General features: G+C 32.9%; 1 protein-coding gene across 1 annotated transcript in view; it reads right to left on the bottom strand.

Annotated features, from left to right (window-relative positions):
* LOC135215283 (putative neural-cadherin 2) overlaps positions 1-6,412 on the bottom strand; it is a 653,807-nt gene extending 647,395 nt beyond the window's left edge. Inside the window, exons 1-2 of the mRNA XM_064249829.1 lie at positions 6,300-6,412; positions 6,023-6,130 (exon numbers count right to left, since the gene is read on the bottom strand). The gene's annotated coding sequence lies outside the window, so the exon portion shown is untranslated. The remainder of the gene's footprint in view (positions 1-6,022; positions 6,131-6,299) is intronic.
* Positions 6,413-7,047: the final 635 nt, after the last annotated feature.

The raw sequence follows: 7,047 nt of genomic DNA on the forward strand, positions 1-7,047 counted from the left end.
CAATCAACAAGGGCCCAACATTCGCCTTTGTGCAAAATAAAGATTGTTAGAAACGTTGTTCCATGTAATCGGTTGATTTTTTGCTTTCAAATGCTGATGCTAACTCATTATAGCACGGTAAACCTCAAACGGGTAGCGTTTCACTTCATTAGCGTTATAAGGGATACTAGCTGATAAGATTACGCCATGCCAGTTTCATGCTACCAGATTATATGAGGCGGCTCATGATGGAACTGATTTCAGAAATGATTAGAAATGAGAGAGAGAGAGAGAGAGAGAGAGAGAGAGAGAGAGAGAGAGAGAGATTAAGGTACTACGATTGGAGTAATGTAAGAGGAGATTCACTGGGGGCAAACAGCTCTGAAACCTCCTAAACGACTTCATAAAATCTCAGTTTATAAACTTTCCATGAATCAATTAGTACGATAAAATAAATTAGATTAAAACCACCGAAACGATGATATATAGCATGACATTCACCACGCCATCACATGATGCCGACACTTTCCTCTCAGCTTTATATATCCAGCAAAATAAATCCACCTAGGCATGAAAATTTATAACACTGAATTTTTTCGGGTATTCTAACGTAATTGCACGTTTCTCATTCTGCAAGCATCTATTTGTCTGTTTACGTCACTCTATCTCTTTTGAATTTTATCTAGAGGGCATACTTCGAATTGCTGGCACTTTCAGGGAGTTGTATTATTACTTTTACATTATCAACAGGTCCATGAAGTACCTGGATTTAGGCCATAAGCTCAGGATCAGAGCACCAGATACTTTGTAGATTGATACCTTTTCAGCTGAAGGCTAGATCCACAATATCGAATTATGGTTTGCTTAATAATAGCACTAATAAAATATTGGTGGCAAGATTACGGATAGCGTTCAGGCTTTAATGCGTTATCATCTCGGCTTCTGAATACCTGGCGAGATGACCTTAGATAAAAACCAACAGGGGCCACTGGCCAAAGGCAGCTATATATCTTAATAAATAAAGCCGACGAATCCTCCAAAGATTGTCACCTTTTATTGGATAAACAAAAATTCGAATTGACCTCTAGACCTAAATATTTGGTTAGTAAGAATATTATAGACACGAATAGCAATTTTAAGCATGAGAGCCAAATCGAATGAGTGCAAGTGATATACAAAGGATATCTCAGGCCTCTGTAAAACGCCGAGAAAAGGAATGGAAAACGAGAGATTAGAAGGTGGTAATGTATACATTTATTCAGTAAGAACAGATGGAATGAGCAGAGAAGTAACCATGATTTTAATACCGAATACAGAAATAGGTAAAAACTGACTAAGAGCAGGGAGTAGTAGTTTACAGCATGCCAGAATTATATCAAAGCAGTGAAATACGAGTATTATAGCATCTTATGTACCAGCAAATGAGGTCTCTGAAGAAATTATATATGTATTTTACATACAACTACAGAATAAGGAATGGAGGGTGCAATGGCCAAAGAAGGCCTCAGATAACCTACGAACGAAAATGGGAGCATCTTATTAGTATTTTTGCCGAAAGAAATTGTAATCGGAGATATTCCTTCCTGGTACAAGGACGTTCATAATTACAGATAGACATTAAAAGAGAGGACATGTACATTAACAGTGATCACCAACTTTGATCATTAACTTGTTGCCACAGTAAAGCTGATATTAATAGCACCACACAAAAATTGACAGGTTATATTCATTTAATACAAGGAAGAGCTGAAATAGATTTGTGTATTTATAAATTATACTTGAGGAGACCCATACGATCAGTGAACTCGGCTAAATGTAGGAATATACATCAGTCAGTCGTAGAGGAAGTTGTGTGATATGTGGTAAAAAGATGTAAAATCTTGGGTCAGGAGGACACCTGGACTGGAATAAAAGGTAGACAAAAGCAAAAGGCTTATATAGGAATAATTCATAGGGGGATGCTATAGGGAACATTTGAAATTGAAATATTGCACGGCGAAGACATAAAAAAATAAACGGTCGAACGACAAGTTTCATTAAACAGATTCTAATTATTTTACTTTTATAGGGGACATCTATCGCGTGAATTCAAGCAGCCATGTGGGTCCTTTTTGGTAAAAAATCCTAAACAATCGAGAACCATCAGAAACCAGGTGGAAAAAGAGGATCAGTTTACTAAGGTGGAAAAAGAGGATAAGTTTACTATGATATGAGTAGTCATAGGGAGAATATTGGGGCATGCTATCCATGCATATATATCAATTCGAGTTATGAGATAAAACTAAAACAAAAAGACCTCAAAATCACCATTCAAGAAATAATTCAGTAAGGCTGTGAAGTAGAATGTCGACTTAAAGCAAGTGGCATACCGCCTGCAATGTAAGATTGCATGACGCAATAAGTATATGGCAGGAAAGTATCATTAGACTTGTTGAAGATTCTGTTAAGTACTATATGAAGCTGTCCATGTTGTGGCAGGCGTTTTCTCCCGGAGGGTCCAGCCTAAACACAGAAAAACTGTAATAGCAACTCTTTTTATTTTGTCCCCGTATCCGCCGTCTTTTAGGGGAGAGGTAGTATATATAAATAAACACTATATATATATATATACTAGATATAGTATAATATATATATATATTATATATATATATATATATATATATATATATATATATATATATATATATATATAATATATATATATATATATATATATATATATATATATATATATATATATAATATATATAATATATTATATATATATATATATATATATATATATATATATATATATATATATATATATATATATATATATATATTATATAATATATATATAATTATATTATATTAATAATATATATATATTTTATATATATATATAGTATATAATATATAATATAGTATATTATATATATATATATATATATATATATATATATAGTATATATATATATATATAGTATATATATATATATATATTACATATATATAGTATATATATAGTAATATACATATATATATATATATATATATATATATATATATATATATATATATATATATATAGATTGCCTCTCGAGCGGACGTAAGTCGGAAAACCCCATGGCAGTAACCACTACTTTACTCTGTTTTTTCCATCTGTCCACCCGCCTGTGGTGTTTGCGTATGGTGACACTGCATCCTGGGCTTTAGATACCGCTATGTGTAAGTTTTAGGTAAATAAAAAGATATCTGGGTGTACATTTGCAACTGAAAAGTGTTTCAATTATGTGCTGTGTGCGAATTACACCGTTAATATTCTAAATAAGATATTGTTATTATTGTTGAAAGTGAACTAAATGTAACTATCTAAAGCCCGGGACGCAGTGTTACCATACGCAAACACCAAAGGCGGGTGGACAGATGGAAAAAAACCGAGTACAGACAGTCTCACTATTCCCTCCCTGACGGGGAAGCGAACACTGGCCCCGAGATTACAAGACCAGCATGCTACCAGTATATGACTAAACGCTACATTTCTTTTGCAAAAAGAAAAAAGAATCTAAATAACTCCAAGCAACCTGTCATGTGCACCATATACCCAGAAAGCACCAGGCATTGCATGTAACGGTTCTACCGAACTGTTTCCAAGATTGTATTGTATATCACAAAGAGTCACATGCAGCTTTACTTTTACTTTCAAAATCTCGCGCTACTGTTTCCTGGCAATATCTTCATACACGCTCACAGCAATTAGCAGTGGCTATTGTGTCGCACCATTTTCGACTATCGTTCGGTGCTCAGAATTTAAGCAACTCGGGGTAACCATTTTCTGCTCCTCAAGACCAAATGAGGAGAGACTGATACAACTTGATCTTGTTGGCTCATACTTATATGTAAGTGTGTGCGTGGAGAGAGAGAGAGAGAGAGAGAGACGACGACGCCTCTGTTTTCTTAGTAATATATTTTACAATTCTTATTTGTAATTTAAATTTCAAAGGTAAGTTAATATTTAATTATGGTTAGTTAGTCACACCTTCTGTCTTACATTCAACTCCCCATTTTATAAAACATCTATATTCAGGGTTCCACAGAGTATTGAACCGAGAAATCCTTGAAAAAATATAAGGGATTCATAGAAATCCAGTGCGAAACAACCTTTTTATAAGGGATGTGTATTTATAATCTAAATTTCTGTAAATTATCATTCACTATGGGAATGACAACGAAAACAAATATTTCAAATTTTAATTGTAAATATATGAATAAATAAATAAATAAATAAATAAATAAATAAATAAATAAATAACAAATAATTCAAGTAATAAATAATAAACAAACAAATAAGTAAAAAACAAAAAATAAAAAAAAAAATATATAAATGTTACACTATTATATGCATGCAAATTAGAGTCTGCAATACTTCCATGGTCACGGAAAAAATTCACATCACATAAATAAGAATTCCAAGGATAAATAGCACTCATATCCCACCTAACTTTAGAATAAAAAAAAAATGTTTTCAGTTGAAACTAACGAATCATCTCAAAGAAAAGTAACAACTATATGTTACAGATACGGTAAGCAAATTTTTTAAAAACTTACAAATCTCTCTCTCTCTCTCTCTCTCTCTCTCTCTCTCTCTCTCTCTCTCTCTCTCGGTGGTATCTATATGATAACTGTCAATTAAAGAAATGGACGTTGCCCTTTTCAATCCTTTCTATCTATGGCTTTCTAAAAAAAGGATGGCCGACCAGGGTAGCCATTCGTTTTTCCGAGAATTTTTTCTAGAATTTACCCGACTTCTTTTGAAAAGGTCACTTGAGTTCACCACTACTTCTATTTAATTTTTGAGGTGGAAAAGGGGGTAGTAGATGTTACCCTAACCACTGAATTCACCTTTTGAACTTTAACCATTTGGGCACTATTGTACTTGTTTACTTTATTCACAGTACAAAAAATGAAGTAAGTTGGGTGAAATCTGTAAAGGGGATGGAACAAAAACAGAATATCCCCGGTCCTCACTTCCAAGAACACAGAAAATTACCCGAGTGATGTCTTACCAAGGAGAAACAATGGCACGGCAACAAGCAGAAGAATGCAATATGAAAATTCAGTAAACACTGATGGAATCGTGAATTACGCTGTTAATCCATCTGGCAAGCTTTATCCGTCTTCATCTAAAATATGAAGAAATGGGCTCCGCTGTCAATTTTCTTGTAATTTGCTTATCTTTTTTTTTTTTTTTTTGGGGGGGGCCTAAAGTTTTTGTAGTTTTAGGATGAGTATCGGTATGCTAATATAGTACTCTATCCTTCTCTCACTCTCCCATACACACTACGTACATCGACACATACTACCATTCACATGCGTAAACTTATATATACAAAGGCATAACACACTTCAAGTATTGATCAAATTATTACCTAATGTTTGTGGAGCGATTCTTTTAAAGCTAGTATTACTGCCCCATAATTTATGCATCTACCGGACACACACATTTTATATATATATATATAATATATATTATATATATATATATATTATTATATTAAATAATAATATATATACATATAATAATAATATATATATATAAAACACCTGACACTCGAAAGAAAGCAAAACTGTCTACGGGTGTGGGAGAGAAACTAAATTTGATGGCTATGAATACACAACAAATTATTGTGTGTTTTCCATAATTCCAGAACATCTGTAGTCTGTAATGCATGTATTGCTGAGTGGTGTATATACTACATCAATGCATACAAACAGCCGTATTCATCAGTTATCAGTATAATTACCACTACATTAAACAGCGTATTTTGTTATTGCTAAAATACTATTTATGAATACAAACACCGTATAAATTTCAGCTCTGGTGCTGGTGTAATCTAATAAAATGAACTGGAATTTTAATCGGAGGATGTCAGCAAAACGATGTTTACCTAGTAAATAACAATCAAATGCATATATGCATCTCTGGTTAAACTATGATTCTTAACTATGCCCATGAGACTTATCCTGGTACCGATGAATTAAAGGTTATTTCTAATCCTACCTCAGCAGCAGAGTCCTCGAGAGATGAGCTGCGACGAGGAAAACTGCCTTCAAAGATCCTCTGACAGACGGACGTGTTGATGGATACGTCTTAAATCGACGTATTTTTCTGAGAAGTAAAATTCGACAGTGTCAGATTTTCCTTTTCAAGAGTTTAGAGAAACTATTAATGTCTTCGTAAGATTAATTACTACACTTTTTATGATTGCAGTTACACTATGAGTCATAATTTTCTAAACTTCACTTCCAAGACGACATTCATGAAGCATTGTACTTACAAAAATAATGAGTTACACCAGTCATACAAAACTCGGAACTTATAATCAGCAAAGCTCCAAATGACTAATATCTCGAAATCAGTTATTTGTCCTCCGTTGTCTTCACCGTCATCTGAAAAGGAAAAGAAAAAACTTTGAAATTTAAGATTTGAAAGGAAAACATATGTTCTTATGTAACGCTAAAATATATTGGTAGTTATAGTAAACATGTTGAGGTTTTGATTAACTAAAAGCAGGTAAATTTTAATTTATTTTCCCGAAGGTATTCATATGATTTCCCCACCTAGCATTTGCCAGACTAAGTTGGGTAAGCATACAAAAATTATTTTTTAAGTGGCGGGATATTCCAATGATAAGGTTTTTAAATTCATATAATATACCATACATATATATATATATATATATATATATATATATATATATATATATATGTATGTATATAATTACATATACTTGTATACAAGTACTGGCGTAAACGTTTGCTTTATCATATACGTCCCAACATTTTCATACAAACATCGTTAGTCAAAGTTTGGCGTGAAGTGGACAGCTCTGGATTTCTTTCGTTGATGCGTTCCATGTGTTTTCCTGTAAACGAGAAGTTATGTTTCTGACGACGGTTTCGTTTATAAAGACTATAGTATAATGTATTTTTAGAAAAGTTCTTTCCTAATACAAAATATATCTGATGGCGAAAATGATTAACTCGGTGATCCAAATGGTCCCTAATTAACACACAAAAAATCAT

The sequence above is a fragment of the Macrobrachium nipponense genome, chromosome 5 (genome assembly GCF_015104395.2).
Source record: "Macrobrachium nipponense isolate FS-2020 chromosome 5, ASM1510439v2, whole genome shotgun sequence".
Lineage (NCBI taxonomy): Eukaryota > Metazoa > Arthropoda > Malacostraca > Decapoda > Palaemonidae > Macrobrachium > Macrobrachium nipponense.